Below are 19207 nucleotides of genomic sequence, written 5' to 3'. Positions count from 1 at the left end.
TTAGTAATTGCATGCAGCCTGCTGTGTGCTAATTGCAGTTCTCACTGTGATTTCAGGACACTACTATAAAATGATAGTTTAGGTAGGCATAGGCCTTTCAGTTTTGCAAGGTGGGGACCATGCTTGTTTGCTGTGGACACTGTTGTGTGAGTCAGAAGGTTGGTATATGTCTCATATCTGAAGCTGGGTTGTAGACAGTGAAATGCATGTTGTACTGAAACCTGACTGTTGCTTCTTCCAGTACACTCTTCTCAGTGTGTCAGTTTACTCACACCTCCTAATGCTAACACTGGATACATGGGAGTATGTACTTTGTTTTGGAATTAGGAAATTAACTAGCATACAACAGTGGTTATTCCAATGTATTGCTCTGGCTTTCCTATATTCCCTTCACATTCACTCCTTGTAATGCATGTTACATTTCTTTCCTGCAATGTAATGCTCTGGCTTTCATATTTCCCCTTTATATTCACTCCTTTTAATGCATGTTATATTTCTGTCTGTCTTAAAATGTATTGCTCTGGCTTTCGTATTTCCCCTTTACATTCACTCCTTGTAATGCATGTTATATTTCTGTCTTGAAATGTATTGCTCTGGCTTTCGTATTTCCCCTTTACATTCACTCCTTGTAATGCATGTTATATTTCTGTCTTGAAATGTATTGCTCTGGCTTTCGTATTTCTCCTTTACATTCACTCCTTGTAATGCATGTTATATTTCTGTCTTGAAATGTATTGCTCTGGCTTTCGTATTTCCCCTTTACATTAAGTCCTTGTAATGCATGTTATATTTCTGTCTTGAAATGTATTGCTCTGGCTTTTGTATTTCCCCTTTACATTCACTCCTTGTAATGCATGTTATATTTCTGTCTTGAAATGTATTGCTCTGGCTTTCGTAGTTCCCCTTTACATTAACTCCTTTTAATGCATGTTATATTTCTTGCAGCACCAAGTTATTGTGTATCAGCTGTGGCTTAGTGGTATGTCATGCAGACTCGTGAGTCCAAGGTGTGGGGTTTGAGACTGACAAGGATATTTTATTTTGCTGCTGAGCAGTACAAGGGCCTTGCCATACAGAGTGACTAAGGCACTTTTAAGCAGTTGTAAGCGGGTTTGCGCGATGCTTAGCTACGCTTATCTATGCTTAGCTAAGCGCACACAAGCGCACACACGCTTACAACTGCTTAAAAGTGCTTACGCCCGCTACCACCCGCGCTATTTTCATTTAAAGAAAATAAAATGGGGAAATAGGAAAGTGGTGAAAAAGGGGGCACAAAGAGGGTAGGACAGTAGGAAAACAAGCTCGGGATGTGCAGGAAGGATGTAGGGAAGTCCCATAGCTGCCCAATTCTTTACCAGCAACAGCTGTGCATATGTTAGAAATTTAGAGTGAGATTTGAAACCTTCCACCCCTGAGAGAGGAGTGAGGACAACAAAGTATGTTGTAGAGCCAATTGTAATTATCAGTTTACATGTCCAGCAGACATGTGTGTGAAATGGGCAGTTATGTATGGGACGTAATTTTTTTGTGGGAACGGAGTGCCCTTTTTTTTTTTTTTTTTTTTCAGGTGAGAGTGGAATGTGAGGTACAGGAAGTAGGTATATTTGGGGAGGTAGGTTGGAGAGGTAAGCAGACAAGACACACAAGATGCATACAGGGGCAGAGTATGACACATGTGGGGGGTAAACACAATTGACTGGAATGGATGTTTGGATTTCGCAAGCCCATGAGCCCACAGATGGCAACAGTGGAACTGAGATCCCCACCCATGGGCAGTTACCACTGCATCTTCACAGCCCAGGCCGGAGCTGTGCTGAGGGCTGGATAGGACAGGCAGGCACACCTGTGATTTGCGCCACTCTCGCCTCAAGCTGGCGTAGGGGATCAGTCATGGAATGCCTGATCTCACTACGCACCACAGACCTTTGGAGGGTGAGTGGAGGCTCTCCTCTGGGCACGCTTGCAGAGGGGGGGGTGAGCCCCATCCCCTGCAGCACTTCCACCCAAAGGTGGCACAGGGCCACCGGAGGAGGAGGTCCCGGCCTGGGCACTGGTGCCAGGTGCACTCGCCAGCTGAGGTGGGAGAGGTGGGTTCGCTGGCACCTGCCTTCCCAGTTGTCCTATGATTAGCAGTATTTAATGGCATTTTGGGTTAGTAACAAACAACACCATTCCAAATTAGTTGTAACAGCATGCATTAGTATTCCCATTCACCAAACACACATGGATTCCAAAAGTTGAACAGCAAGCATAACACATGCATATTTAGGACAACAGTGGACATTCAAACAGCATGCAGGGTTGATTGGTGGCAACAGGCCATCAGGTTTGGATATGTGAACAGGGCACATGCATCAACATACATGCAGATATGTATAAACCAACAGGAAAATGTCCATAGGAATTAATTGTGAATACACATACCCAGTTTGGTGTGGAATAGCATCATTTGTGAACATAAGGTAGGGTGATAACATATTACATTAACAACTTAAAATACCAATACGTATACTGTACATTCCTAGTAGATGCAGATATATATCCCCTACATGTATTAGTACAGTTTCCTGTATGTAACCTTACAAATGTTGGTGATGGAGATGTTACTGCTACATTAATATACATTCCATTTGTATTCATCCTGCTACATTTGAACAGTTACGTACAGTTCTAGCAGCACACTGACATTTGTGGGATCACAAGGACAAGCTGCTCATGTACCAGATTAACAGGTAAATACTATACATGACACAGTTGAGGACTATAAATATTCTTCTGACATACTGGCATTCCCATCAGCCAGTTTATATGGGCCTAGACAACTGTGGATGTTCAGCATTTCATACAACCATACTATCTCCATAATGCAAGGGTACAACAACATATCCGACATGTGGGATGGACACAGTCCAGGTATTGTACTTTATTAAAACATTTCACTCTTTGGTTGTGGCTGTCTCATTCATTTCATTATGTCGTGCATGTAGTATACCTTTATTACAGACTTCAAGGTCTTTCTGACACTCTCTCACTTATTTTATATTTACATTTCAGGATGGTACTTAATTCTATGCTTTATTAACATTTATTACTGGGTTACAACAATCCTTTCCAGCTGACTCACTTATTTCATATGACAGTATATACAAGGATGTATTCAATACTTGTCTGTCCTTTATTGATAGATTAGAACACTCATTTTCAGGCTGAAGCAGTTATCTGATATTACAATACAGGTGAGAACTCTATTTGAGACTTGTTTACTCTTTATTAATGGATTACAATACTCATTTTCAGGCTGCATCACTTATCTGATCTTAGAATACTAGCAGAAGCTTTATTCTAGGCTTATTTGACCTTTATTGCTGGGTTACAACACTGAACTCTTTTACAGGCTGTCTCACTTATATTCTATAATAATACCAGCTGAATAATTACAAACCTGCCTGGTGGCACAACCTTACCAGCCTATCAGCATAGGCTTGCTGATTCGCGGAACGAACACCTGCAGCTGTAATATAAATGAAGGGATATTGGAACATACCTATCCATACTATAGGCTAGGATAGCATTTCTTATATACTTAAGTACATGTATACTTACTCAGTAGTGGGGCATTGGGCATTTGACGGGCCTCCTGGATCCATCGGTTCAGTTGGTCCTCCTTTCATCGCTTCAGGTCCGCATGGTGGTGAGGGACCTGTTCACCAGTCCTCAGAATGCCTGTGGCACTGGTGAGATCATGTGCCGACTGGTTCCATGCCTCTGCCTTATACGCACCTCATTGAACCTGGCCCTGCATGAGTCGGCCTTCATGATGATGGACTAGGAGCCAAACCATATATTTGGACTCCTCAATGCCCCACCTTTGCACTCTAAAGCGATTTCCCTCTCTGACACCTGCCATCCTGACTGCAAATGGGTACCACAATCAGTTATGGTGTGTATTCCTGCCTATGGAGCTTATATTTGCCGGTTTTCCCGCACTTATTTGTGATTGGCCATTTTGGAAATTTCTCAGCTAAGAGCAAACCTGCTTTGTCATGGTTATATTTTCATTCATTCCTATATGTATGGTAATACTGGATTTCTTGGTACAAGTGTCATGGCTTAGTGATTCAGTACTTTGACTATGGTGTACAGTATCCCGGGTTCAATCCTTGTCATTGCTTTTTTATTTTACTACTGTCTAGACAGGCTAGAAGGTGTGTCTGTGTAAAGGCGACTTTGCTACATGTTGCCCAACGTTGCCCGACGATAAGCTGGTTGGCCCACTGCGCAGCTCCGCGCAAATGGCTTATGCTGGGTAAAGCGTTATTTAGTTATGTGCAGTCATATTAAACTGAGTTCAGCACTGTTTGACTACGGGCACTCATTTTAAGCTGGGTAAAGTGCTGCTTGGCTACGGGCACTCATATTAAGCTAGGTACACCGCTGCTTAGCTACGGGCACTCATATTAAGCTTGTTAAAGCGCTGCTAAGCTATGGGCAATTATGATCCTTTTTATATATACATAATATAGGTTTTGTTCACAAATACATGGGCCATTTCATTACATTTTACTTAAATTAAATTTATATGTATCAGGCAATTGTTTCATACTTATTTAAAGAAAAAATGGAGGGGGATGTTGTGGGGCTCGAACCGTGACTACCTATTCATTGGGCAACGTCTCTATCACTACGCTATTGCTACTTTGCTTAATTTGCATATGTAGATCTTATATGCTTTTCAATGTCATATCTGCTAACTGTGGTTGAGCAAAGGGCATATCCGCGCAAATGAGCGCAAATGCGGGCAAACATATTAGAAATTATGAAAAATAAATTAAACGGTTATTTTTACTTTTTAAACACTTTCACTTGGGTTTAGTCTGTGGGGATGTGTGGTGTTGTGTTTCTTGACATTTCAGTGGACTCGCTCGTGGGTGTTTACTATCAGGACTCTAACTCTTCTGGGGGCGTGTCCCTTTGCAGTACTCGGCAATTGGACACGCCCCCTACTTTCCTACATGGACTGTGTTAGACTAGAGTATGAGTCAGCATGCCCTCATGAATATACATGGCATGCTGATGTCATACCGTTCAACTGCAGCTTCCGTGTAAGACTTATTTAGTCTTACACGGAGGATTGCTGAATCCGGGGGAGTGTGTTTCCTTTATTTTTGTAGCTATAATGAAGATAGTATTGCCTTCATTATTTGAATGTATGCTTACTGGGTTTATGATTTATGAATGTATGCTTATTTATAAATTTATAATATAGGTAGCTAACAGCTGTAGGATGAGTTTGTTAGAATCCAAATGCAAAACAATGGGAATTTACCAGCTATCAAAAACTAAGAAAAAATGTCAAAGAAAAATCTTACCTGAAAGTTTATCTTGCATTTTGATCTGTTTTGGTTGGGTAAAGAAGAACAAAATGTAAACCAACCAACAAAAGTAAAGTGTCAGCTATCGTTTATCTTTCAGTGCTCAAAGTTTACATTTAAAATTTACGTCTATACAATTGTAACATTTTTTTACAAAAGGATCAATATTTTCATTTTCACCTGGAGGGGTAGAGGTTTCATGACACTGACCAGTTCTACTATATGGTTTACTATCAAAATGTCAGTATTCATATGGTCTAACATTCATATGGTCGACACCTTTGGTCAACACATTAATATTAAGTTAGTTCATTTGGTCAACAGACAGTGCAGCTGACCTTCTGTTGACATTATGTTGACAACAGGCAAGGATTTATCTTTATCAGCACTGTTGTGCAATCCTGGAGTTGTAATATATAAGTAGCGTGGTGTGTGGGTGGCACAGCCCCCTACTGGGGGGTACAGTGGGTGCAGCTGTTAGTTTGCAGGTGTATGTCGACCATTTAAATGTAGACCTTTTAATGTTGATATTTTGAACTGTTGATGTAATGATTTTGACCAAATGAACATCGGCCATATGAATTTTGACATTTTGATCGGCCATATGAATTTTGACATTTTGATAGTAAACCCTACTATATATTTATATGTCACATTATTTGCAGTAAAGTTATAACTTTCAGGAATATGCACTTAAATATCATTGCCTTATAGCTGATCATAAACATCTTAAAGTTATTATGTTTCTAAAAGGTATATATTCACCACTTGGACTTCAACATTTAGCACTGAAGCTGCTTGATACAGTTAAATGTATTGCTCCAAATGAGTCCACAATGGACTATTTGATAGATTCTTAATACTGATTATTTTAATAAGAAAATCATGTCCTGTCATTTGTCTTATGAAACTAGGGCTAGATTTTAAAAAGATGGGGGAGGGAAGTCGAAGCCTCCACCATCCTGCATCACTAATCCAAACCTAAAGTACATTTTGCCCATGACATATCATCGGGGGTGGGTGCACCTAAATCTGTTCCACACAATGCTGAGGACCTGAGTGAATGGGAATCCCACTATTAGGAGCCATAGCTTGGTCATGTAGTTCCTGGTGCCATTCCATGAACTGTCTCCAGTGAATTCCTCTGAGATAAAGAGTAAATAAAAAATGTCCATTCCCTGTTCTTTACCAGCTCTGTGCTCCAGGGACAGAAAAAAGTAAGTTCATTCTGTATTTTCACATTTATCTACCTCCCGACCATCCCAGAGCATGCACGCCATAATTTCTTGTCAGTATTATTCTACTACTGCGGTCTCATGCTATAAGCACTTTAGTAATGAGATGTGCCACTTAGAAAAACTTTCTGACCACAGTGGCAGTGTGGTGGTCAAAAAAGAGGTTGCTGTGTTCCCAGATCTATAAGCAAAGCCAAGTAGCTGTGGCCATCATTTTCAGTGCTTAAGGTCAAATGTTTCATTTGTATACTACTGTTGCAGACTCTTGCTAGAAGCCCTTGGACCCTAAATTAAAGCCAAGTAGCTGTGGTCATGCTTTCAGCGCTTATTAAGTGCATGTTATGTTTTGTACATTCTTGTATTTTACAGTACCATTTTTGTTAGTGGTGTTCACTCATCATTGGGTTGGATAACCCTCCCGCCCCAGGATTGCATATAATTTCACTTTAACTGTGCCTTTCTGTTTCTCTCCAGCCCCTACTTTTCAAAAATATTTCTCTGTATTTTTTGCTATATTCTTCCTCCTCCTACCTGCATGCATGGTATTTCAGTGTAGTTTTTGTACATTATTGAGCTGCTGTGTCAGTAGTACATTCTACTCAAAGCAGTATTCTTTTGCATAGTTTATTATTTTCACCTACTTTATTTCAGAGCAAGCATTTCTCTGATAACTTCTGTAGCTTACTCTCCTTTAAAACCATTTCTTTCTAGCACCTCCTTTTCTTTTCTATCTCCTTTTACAAGGAGCCTAATCCTGCCCACCCCTCCCCTTCCAGCCAATTCTTGTCCAACCAGAAGGCTTATAGTCCCCTTACCATACTTTGGGGTTCTAATACCATGACGGGAATGGACCCCATTCCTAAGTAATTCATTGGCTAGGCTTAAAAATGTCTCGCAAGGGCAGTTAGCCTAGTATTAACCTATGAACCTATGAACCTATAGTAGTGCACCATTCGGTAGGGACAAAACCTGAGGTGAGGCTGTGATTGAACAGGGCACACAGGTGAGGTGCCAGTTCACTCTGTAGTTCATGTAGAACACAGCCAGGGATATTGTCAGGTCCCATAGAAGCTGTATTATTGGCCTTGGACAGTGCTGTTTTAACCTGTGCAGCTGTAATACTGTGTGCCTGGCAATCTACTGGTATTGTGATTGGTCCTTTGGTGGGGTAAAATTGGCACTGAATCTGTCGGCCAGTAAATTGACAATATCTGTTGGCACAGTATAGGAGGTACCATTGTGCAGTAGCTCAGAGCAAATCTGGGTATTGCTGTGGAGGTTCTTTACATAGCTATAGAAGGTCTTGTGGTTGTCTTTACTATCTGCTGCAATTCTGTTTTCATAGCTAGCTTTATAGGATCTAATGAGGAATCTCAACTTTTTGTTGAGGCTGATAAGGGAGTTTTTCCAGTCTTGGGAATTCACCTTATTCTGCATCAGTTTCCTCCTTCTGTTGTAGAGTTTGTTTATGGCAGGGGACCAGCAGATTGGCTTCCTTTTTTTGGAGGAGAGTGTCTTAGTTCATTTGGGTATGGTGAGATCCATGCATTTGTGTACATGTTCATACAGTGCATTGGTGTATGATTCGGCGGTCATGCAGCTATTCTCCATTTGCATGGGTGCTGTGAAGTTAGCCATCTCTGTTCTTAGGAGCCCAAAATTAGCTTTGGATAAGTTTTTCATGGTGGTTACTGTTAGGAAAATGCATAACAGCAATGTGCATGCTTAGTACATTAAAGGCTTAAAAGGGTTAATACATTTATTCTGTTCATACTGCATGAATCTGCACAGCTATTAGAAACTTAACAAAATACACTTTATTCTGCTTATGCAATGAAAATATGTGCAGCTACTGGAAACTTAATAAGAGACATTCTATTTCTGCTTATGCCATGAGAAAATGTGCAGCTGCTAGAAGTCTTGATAAAGAAAACAATAGATGTTTGAAAGCTTAAACCATAGTCAGCACTACTTGTACCAAAGCTAGAAATGTACCTTGAATCTAGACAAAATGTATCACATGTATTAGAACTGTACAATGGAAGAACTGAAGAGACAAGGTGGGCTAAAATAAGCCCAAGGCCAGGTTGTTTTTCTCAAATGTTTTTGCAAGACAACAATAATCTGACCATGTCAGCAATAAGCCTGGTAACATTTTCTGTGTAACATACAGAAAGCTGTGTCCAACTACTTCAGCAGTAGATTAGTAACATTTCCTGTGTGACATGAAGAGAACTGTATAAGAATAACATACTAACCACCAGAAAGTTAGACAAACCTTGTACCTACATGCTTTGTCTCCTTGCTGCAAGTAATAAAGGGTGCCTTGCTTGAACCTAACGTGTATTGATCTTTGAAGTTTTTCCTTTTACAGGTACCTTTGTGTAGGGATGTGGATTTCTAAGGTGATTAGTTTGTAGTCAGATCTAACCAGGGAGGAGTTGACTATTGGTATAGAACAATGGTCGCCCATGTTAGTAATGACCAGGTCAAGGATGTTGCTACCTCTAGCCGGGGTGAGAAAGAGCTGCTCCAGGGCATTTGAATTAATGAAACCCAAGAAACGTTGAACAAGTGTATTGGTACATGAGTAGTTTTCCCACTTACTGGAGAGGTAGTTGAAGTCGCTCAGTATGAGAGTGTTAGGTTGGACCTTAATATTCTCCAGGGTGCTTAGGAACATGGAGTGAGTGTCTTGGGATATGGTTGGGGACCTATAACAGGATACAACCTGAATTGCTGTCTTACTCAATATTAGCTGCACCTAAAGTATCTCTGATGCGTTATGTTGGGCTACCAGTCTGGAGGTGTGCACATCCTTTATGAATATGAAAATACCACTGCCTTTGGAGCTTTGGTCCAAGTTCTGGGGTCAAAAGGTGTAGAATGAGTTATAGCCTCATAGTGCAGGGGTGCTTTCTGGTGCCTTGTACCAGGTCTCTGATATAGCACAAATATTGATGTTCTCCATTTTAAGGAGTGCTTCGAGTAAGTGTATTTTGAAATTTAGACTTCTATTACAGACTGTAAGCTAACACAAGACTGCTGCTATTGTCATTTATAACTTACTGTATGCAAAACTTTCTGGGTTTTTAGTAAATGGGTTGTAATTATAGCAATAATATTAACTGCAGACAATAGCTTAAGACATCTACACTAAACTGAGTTTTTTTCTTTTTATTCTTATTGTATTCTTCTGCAGAAACTGTGATGTAACGGACATTTTCTGTTGTGCTAGTAATGACCTTCTAGCTTGCTCGGTATACCAACCTATTCTTCTTTGTGTTTTTTCCCTGCTGTAGTGCCCCTGTTACAATTTCTTTTTGTTTTTCTTCCACAGCATTTCTTGTCAGTATTATTCTACTACTGCGGACTCATGCTATAAGCCCTCTTGGACCCTCTAAGCAAAGCCAAGTAGCTATTGCCATCATTTTCAGTGCTTAAAGTCAAATTTTTCACTTGTATGCTACTGTTGCGGACATCTGCTAGAACCTGCCGGACCCTAAAGCAAAGCCAATTAGCTGTGGCCATCCTTCCAGTGCTTATTAAGTGTATGTTATGTTTTCTACATACTTGTATTGTACAGTACTATTTTATAGAACTTTTCCATTAGTGGTGTGCACTTATCATTGGGTCGGTTAAATGCCCCCCCAGGACTGCATATAATTTCACTCTAATGATACTTTTCTGTTTCCCTCCAGCCCCTACTTTACAAAAAAGATTTCTCTGTATTTTTTGCCATCTTCTTCCTCCTCCTACCTCCATGCATGGCACTTCAGTATAGTTCTTGTACATTATTAAGCTGCTATGTCAGTAGTACATTCTACTCAAAGCAGTATTCTATTGCATAGTTTATTCTTTTCACCTACTTTATTTCAGGGCAAGCATCTCTCTGATAACTTCTGTAGCTTACTCTCCAGGAAAACCGTTTCTTTCCAGTTTTAACCTGCTCCATTCACCCTCACTACGCTCAGTCTCACTCTACCCCCTACCCTACCTCCATTCCCATCAACCTCCACTTTCGTTTAATTTATACTTACCCATATCACACCCCCACAGCCCTTATCCAACCACTTTTTCCCTCCAATTAGACTCCGCCTCTTCCTTCAGCCTACTCCCCCACCTCAATACATCCTCACACTATGTTAGTAATTTACTCCCTTCTAACCAATTCTCTCCTCCTCCACCTTATTTACCTCTTGCACATATCCACCTCACTCCACTCTAACTCCCTCATTCACCTCCAATCACCTACACTCACTATCTCTTCCTCCTACATACATTCCTATACCTATTCTCACATCAGCCCACATCTCTGTAACACAAATACCACTCTCTTCATACCTCTCAAACTCATACCCACACAATGTTATAATCCTTCAGCCCTTAGACAAATAAAGCTGTCAAATAAGCTTAGACAGCTTCTACTACACAGCATAGCTAAAATTAAATTCCGTGCTGACATCCATCCCAACCCAGGTCCACAAACATACTTCCCTCCTGCTTCTCAGCACCTCCACATAACCATCCAGCACCCCCAAGTCATCACTCAACTAACTACCACCCCCCCTCCCCGACTTCCAAAAACCTGTAACAATGGCCTACTCTTTATCAGTTTCAATCTCTGCATTATTGTAAGCAAAATTACTGAATTTCATGCAACCCTGAACACCTATTTACCTGACATTGCTTCAATCATTGAAACTTGGTTAAAGCCACATATTAAATACAAAGACATAATTACAACTGGCTTTAACATCATAAGACTTGACAGATTAAACAAAAAAGGTGGCGGTGTTGCCATCATATACAAGGACACTCTCAAAATTGAACAGTTAAACTGTACCCTTCCCAACCTAGCCAACTCCAAAATCCTAACAACACGCCCAGTGATCAACCCAAATAAAACAATTGTTATTATAACTGTCGATCTTCCCCTTGGTGACAATCTACCCATCATTAAAAATCTACTTTCTTGGGTACCAACTACTTTCAACCAAGAAACAATTATCCTTGGTGATTTCAACTTGAATTGGCACTCCTGTTCTTCCAAAAACCCCTCCCTCTTCCCAAACCTTTACAATTTCACCCAAACCATATTCTGCTCAACTTGGACAGACAAAGTTTTCAAAAAGCAGTCTACACTTTGATTGGATACTGACTAACAAGCCCAACCTTGGCTACCTAGCCGGCTGCCTCCCAGACTCCCTCAGTGACCACTCACCTGCTTTCCTATACAGGAAATGAGTATAGACCCATACCAACATAATATATAAAGGAATCCATAACAAGAAAAATTTCTCCTCCTCCATTTGTAACCTACTAGTACAACAAAGCAACTGGTCATCTCTTAAAAACCTCCCTCTGTATCATGCATTACACTACTTCAACACTACCTTTCTCAATATATTAAATAACCTTGTACTCACAAGAAAAATAAGATTAAAATCTAAACACATACCCTGGCTAACAAAAGACACCTAATCACTCCTAAAACAAAGAGACAGAGCATGGGTAGCTTATCACACCACACATGGGTAGCTTATCACACCACTAAGAATAAAACAAACCTCACCATATATCACCAATTATGAAATCTAGCTAAGAAAAAAGTAATATCTGACAAACTTACTTCCAAACATGCCAACATATCTACCAAAGCAACCCAAAAAAATTCTGGCAAAACATTAACATCCTTCTAAACCCAGGCTATGTCCCAACCCCTACACCAGTCATATCAAACAAAACTGACCGCATAGCTGCACAATTCAATACTCACTTTATTAACTCAATTACATCTCTACTAGCTAACCAGCCAACACAACCTCTAAGCATACCCAGTCTCTCTTTGATTTTCACCAATCCCTTTACATTTACTCCTATCCAAATTAACTACATAAAATCACTACTTTACAAGTTCAAACCCTGCTGACTCACAGCAGACCTACTACCCACTGAATTCCTCAAAATAGCTGCCCCCTCAGTTGCCTATCTCATAGCAGTCCTGATCAACCGTTCTATTGCAGAGCAATACGTCCCCTGTTTATGGAAACTATGTCACATAGAGCAACTGTTCTGTTGCAGAGCAATACGTCCCCTGTCTATGGAAACTATCTCACATAGAGCAACTGTTCTGTTGCAGATCAATACATCCCTTGTCTATGGAAAATATCTCACATTATTCTCCTACACAAAGGTGGGCCCTCTAAAGAACTAATAAACTACTGTCCCATTGCCATCCTCTCTCCCTTAGCTAAAATCTTGGAAAAATATATTCACAACCAACTTTGTAACCATTTCCCTCATCGCAACCTCCTTTTCCCCAGTCAACAATGCTTTAGGCCAAAAGATAGCACCACCACTGCCCTAATGTCTTTTACTAACGCCATCCAAAGTCTCATAAATGAAGGCCAATTTGTCTCATCCATTTTTCTTGATATGTCCAAAGCCTTTGACACAGTTTCCCAGCAAATTCTACTGAATAAATTATCTTCATATGGTCTTAGCTCATCTGCCCTGTACTGGTTCCATAGCTATCTGTCATCATCAGCAAGCTGACAAATGGGAAAACATCCTTTCCTCCATCTCCTCATCTCTATTGGAGTACCCCAAGGTTCCATACTTGGCCCCCCACTCTTTACAATTTTTACTAATAACCTCAGCTCTGCAACCCATCTAGCCTCCATAATCCAATATGCAGATGATTCTACACTTATTTGCTCAGCCTCCACTTCCCATGAACTTCAAACAAAAATATAAACTGTTATACTAAACCCTAACAAAGCCAAGATAATAGTTTTCAGAAATAACAAACTTAAAACTTCCCAGTTCCCCCTAACTATACTTTCCTCAAACAAAACCAGTATAGAACCTACAAGCCAAACCAAACATCTAGATGTCACAACTGATGATTTCCTAAGATTTGATAGCCACATCACCCTCACCATCAAAAAGGTCCACACCAAACTAGGCAACTTTTATAGAGCCAAACCTTTTCTCACAGATAGTGCCAGGCTAGCCACCGCCTGGTCACAACTTCATTCCACCCTCCTCTACAGATCCCAAATATTTACCAACCTACGTAAATCAGACCTGAATAGTCTAGAATGCTGCTACAACAGAATTGCCAACTTTGCTACAGCCCACCCATACAGAACCCACCACTGTTCAGTACTGTCCCAATTCAATTGGCTAAAACTCCCTAACCTGTTAACACTCAATCAACTGACTATAATTCACAAAATACTTCACCAACCCAATGATTGCCATGCATTTACTAATCTAATCCAACCAAATATGAATCACAGACTACTAAGGTCCTCTAACAAACTACTGTTAAAAGTTACCCAACCCCACAACAAAATAGGCACCTCCCTGTACTCTTACAAAATTACCAAGCTCTGGAAGTCTCTTCTCCAACCCATAGCTCAAAACCCTAACTATCATGAATTCAAACATCTCCTAAAAGTACATCTAGCAAATCATTGGCTCTGCTCCTGCCTTACTCCTGGTTAAGCCTTCCCACTTCCCAATTGTGTCTCTCTCTCTTATTACAACTATACCCCTAGTATATCCTATATTATTTCTCTTTCCTCAACTTGCTCTACCCCTTAATTACTGTTCTACCCCTTTATTACTGTTTATCTCCTCTTAGCTAACACTTTGCTTACATTTCTCCTATTAGTATGGTCTTATGTCTGGTTTACCTTCATGTGTGCGTATTGCACATGGGTGAACAGCAATTGTATGAAAGGCAGTTTGCAAGGTTTGCAAACGCCGAACGGAAAAAGGTTTGAATGTGCAATGGACAAATGCACAGTGACATTCGCTCATTGCACATTCGACATTTTGGGGTGGATTGCACTATAGTGGGGATCAGAAAATGTTCCCTTTCCCTACTGTAGTGTGATCTCGGAGTTAGAATATTAAAGTAGGGGTGTGTGGGGGGTGCAGCCCCTCCACATGGGAGGAGCAAGGGGGCTTGCCCCCCTGCTTTACACTTCATTAGATGTTTTTTCAACATTAATGTTTGAAAATCAGTGAATCTGCTTTTCGATTTGCTGATTTTCGAACATTTAGAACTGTCGCTGTTTTCATTTTCATGGTTACGATTCACTCATATGAGTAATCATACCACTGTGATTCGGCTTCGTAAAGGTAAACCCTTATGTCTAGATAAATCTTTCATGGTTCCATTCATGGCACTGTCTTATTCTCTCCTATTTTCAAATGTTGGTCAATCACACTGTTATGAAACTGTATTTCATGTCTATACTTTAATTAATTGTATTTCTTTTTAAAGATATACTGTTGCATATAAAACGACTTAATATTGTTAATCTGTTTAGTATGTGCATAGAATTCTCTACTGTATATTCTGAAACTTTTCTCCCCAGGTCTCCGCTGAAAATGGGCTTCTACCCAGACAGACACTACCTGGTAAACAAATGTAATAAATAAATAAGAAGTAAATAAATATTTTCTCTTTCTGGTTCCTGCTCCTGGGTTTCTATTACGGTTAGGTCAGGTCTTCCCAATCTTCATTCCACCATTCCTCAAAGGAGAAAAATGAAAGTTCTCTACTTTAAAATTTAGCAAACCACTTGTCAGACATACAAATGTACATTGCAGAAAGTGGTTTACTACAGTTAGCACACCACCTACTAAGCACTTCAGTGTTCAGAGCTTCAATTCATTCATGAGTCTCCCTGAAAATATGTTACTACTGGGACTAACCTGTTCAAAAAAGGGTAAATGAAAAATAAATGAAATATCTGAATGATGGTACTGTAATAAATCTCCATCTTCAGTAGCCTGGCTAGGGTTGAGTGAGAGGGGCAACTGCCTCAGGTGCAAAGTGTTGGGGGGGGTGCAACCAGCCAATCACGATCTTTAATGCCAGTATTGCATTTACAGGCAGACCTAAACAGTTCACAGTTTTTTTGTTCTGCTTTTGCTTTTTTTTTTAATAAGTCGACCATACCTTGATTAGCTGAAATATAGTAAAGTGCTTTTACTGCTTTTCACTTGAAGATGTAAAAGGGTGACACACTGGTTTATGGTACTGGCACAACGCTATGCTTTGCTTCACATGCTTGAAGCATGAAATGAGGTTCAATAAGATTCATTGCTAATGAATCTCATTACCCATTTTTAATACAGTACAATCCCAGATAAAGATTCAGTGGGTCCACACAGAACATGTATTTTCTTTTAAATTTCTAGGGATCACTCTTGATCTGACCTAAATATGACTCAACAAATTGGCAACCTAAAGTCTAAAATTATCTCCTCCTACTTTGCATGGCACAAAATTTCACATTACCTTACTCCAGCAGGAAGAAAGGTTATTGCTATAAACATCCTCCATCCTCACTTAGAATACTGCCTTCCATTACTCGTCAGCACATCATCAAAAATCCTTAAAGACCTCTAACCTATTTCAAACTGAATATGCAGATGAATTCTTATCTTTGCTAAAAATAAACACCACTGTTTTGTGCTCTAGTGAGCCATCTGAATGTCTGTTCCTATCCCCTTTTCAAAAAAAATCTACAATGATTTCTACCCTCCCTTAATCCATAGAGCAGCCATCAAAATTACACCCCACTAGCTCTTCTCATAGGTCAGTTATGCCCCTGTAATGGCCAGACCTAGTAATTCACTCTCCTCATCTGAACAGGCCTTCCTCATCCTAGCCCTCATATTATGAGACTCTCACTTTTTAAAATCCTTAACTTTAAATCTAAAGAAAAAAAATTATAGAAAAAATACTCAACATCAGGGCAGAAAAGGCCACTAGTGCCTGCTTCAGACATTTGCTGATAACTTAAATCCATTTCCCCATCTCTCCTCTTCGACTACTTTTCCTGCTACTCCCATGCATCTCTTCATTATTGTCTATATATCTATGTGACCACCAACTCATCTTACCTTGGCTTTCACTCAAACTGTCAAGTTTTTCCATAGAGGATGAAACTTTGAAATATATATTTGTTTATAGTGTGCATTTCTAGCTTTATACTGTTTAACTATGTAATTAATCCTATGTTACTTCACTCAACAATTCTACTATGTGGAAATATGTTCCTCAAACATAGTTTAGGATGATGTCATAAACTTGTAACCTTATTATGATTGTTTTTCTGCTACTTTATATTTCAGTAACTTACTGTCACTGTATTGCATCTCCTGGGCTATGACTGAAATGTGTCTTCAATGGATCAGGCTAGTTCCCTGGTTAACTGACATAACTAAGTAAATAAATAATTAAATAAAAATGTTTCAGTGTATTCAACAATAAGTTATTTAGTCTGCAGACTACTTCTCCTCAAATCATTACTTTGAAGTGATTATTGCATAGTACTCTATATTAACATTTATTTCTAGTTTAGGTGTCATCAACAGGTACTTCTTCAAACCACTAAACAATTCCCTATGAAAAAGAGAAGACCATTTTGTTTATAGCAGTTCATCTATAAATTATACAATAACTATTTACCATAGGGTCATAGGAGGTTAATAGGCTATTGACATGGAGGTCATTTTAAGCCTAGACATTTCATCCCAATATAATAGCAAAGAAATGCAAGTCAATACCCAACATTACATTTAGTGATGACTGCCTATGTCCAGGAGGGCTGTGGGATCTATCTCCGGTTAGAATTTACAGCTCCCCATCCACTCACCCTGGTTCCTCTTCAACAGTGTCATAGAGGGGATCTGTTTCACATGAATTGGTAGCCTGTTCCAAAGATGAGGCAGTCACTGGGAGACAAATCTGTCCCTCCAGCATGTCCTATTTAAGTCACAGGCCATATTTAGTTTCTTGGAATAGGTAGCCCTACTCCTGTTTGATTTACAGATATGCAGCAAGTTCATTAGGTTTGGGTCTTGAATTGCTCTTTAGCCCAGGCATAAGTCTCCCTTAAGAAGTCTATACACTATGGAGTATAGTGGGAGGGACTGTAGTTGGTCTGTGTAAGGTACATGCTGCAGCCCCTTGATCCGCTTTGTTAGAAACCACTGAGGTCTCTCTAATTGCTGCAGGTGCTTAGTAAAGTACATGCCAAATGGGGCATTATACTCAATTATGGGCCAGATAACTGCTGAGTATAGGGGGGTTATAATTCTTTTGCTCTCGAGGCAATGCCTTTACTAATCTCCGTAGAAAGCTTTCCTTACTACAGTAGACACATGGTGGTCAAAGTTGAGATCATAGTCAATTTGTGATCCCAGGTCCCTTACCACTTAGGGTATTGTTAATTTGATAGTGTGAGGAGATATTGTTTGTGCCAAAGAGAAGGATGATGTATTTCTTTGCATTCAGTTTGAGACCATGACTAATGCACCAGTCACAGGTCTGCATGAGACCCTCCTGGAATATACTGACATCATTCAATGATTACACCTAGTCTGCAGTTGTCTGCAAACTTGGTCAGGCACAGCCCCTTAGTTTTGACCTCAACTTCTAAGAAGTATATAGCAAACAGTAGGGGGGCCAGCACTGACCCCTTTGGCATCCCACTTGTAAACAAGTCTGCTGGTTGATGTGGAGTCACCCACTTTGATAGAGTGTGCCCGGTTTGTGAGCCAGTTGACAACCCATCTCACAACAAAGGGGTTTACATTCAGTTTGCTAAGTTTATTGGTAATACCTGAATATGAGATTGTGTCAAAAGCCTTTGCCAGGTTGAGGTATGCTGTGTGCACAGATTTGCCCTCCTCAATGGCCTTGGTCACATTTTTAAGGAAATCCACCAGATTTAACTGACAGGATCTGCTCTTCATGAAGCCAAATTGGGTAGGATCCAGGGTTTGTAGGTTACCTATGTATTTATTTATGAGGTTTATAATGATATAGTCTATGGCCTTACAGATGAGGCTGGTCAGGCTTATGGGCCTGTAATTCCCAGGGTCTGTTGCTAGGCCACCTTTGTGGAAGTGAATAACTGTTGCTGTTCTCCATTCCACAGGAACAAAGCATGTGGTTATGCTATGATTGAAAAAGGTACTTAGTGGTGATGCTGGTTCATGTTTTAGCCTGTTTAGAAGGCAGCCTGGGATGTCGTCTGCTTTCATATACACTGTGTTTTTACCTTGGATAAGGCTTTGAGGTCCTGCTCTTCAGATACATAGGGTGGGGGGAGGTTGAGGGAAGGTTTGTTGTAAGTTAGGAGGAGATAAAGGAGTGCAATTTTCACCAAACCTATTCACTAGGAGGTTTTCTATCTCTGTGGGGTCAGTGTGTGAGATACTGTTGGCCACTAGTTTTGCACATGCTTGGGCCCTACCCTTTAGGTTATGTACGTAGCTGCAAAAGGCCTTATGGTTATCCTTGGCTAAGTTTCTCTCAAACGAGACCTTGGAGGATTTAGTCTACAATTTATTTTTTGTGCTTTCCATATGACTCGTATACTGTTTGCTACACTTAATTATACTGAGAACATTAGAGCAGCTCAGTGTAAGAGTTTTTGGTATTCCATTCACAGTCTTAACTGATTGTTTTTGGAGTTTTGTTTTATTATCTTTCTGAAGCAATAGCCTCTTCTATTTATATGGATATTCCACTACCATTTCGTTATATTGTTATTTTCCCCC

This window comes from Protopterus annectens, chromosome 1.part1 (assembly GCF_019279795.1).
Source record: "Protopterus annectens isolate FY-2018-M chromosome 1.part1, PAN1.0, whole genome shotgun sequence".
Classification (NCBI taxonomy): Eukaryota; Metazoa; Chordata; order Ceratodontiformes; family Protopteridae; genus Protopterus; species Protopterus annectens.
Note: the sequence above shows the minus strand (reverse complement) of the source record.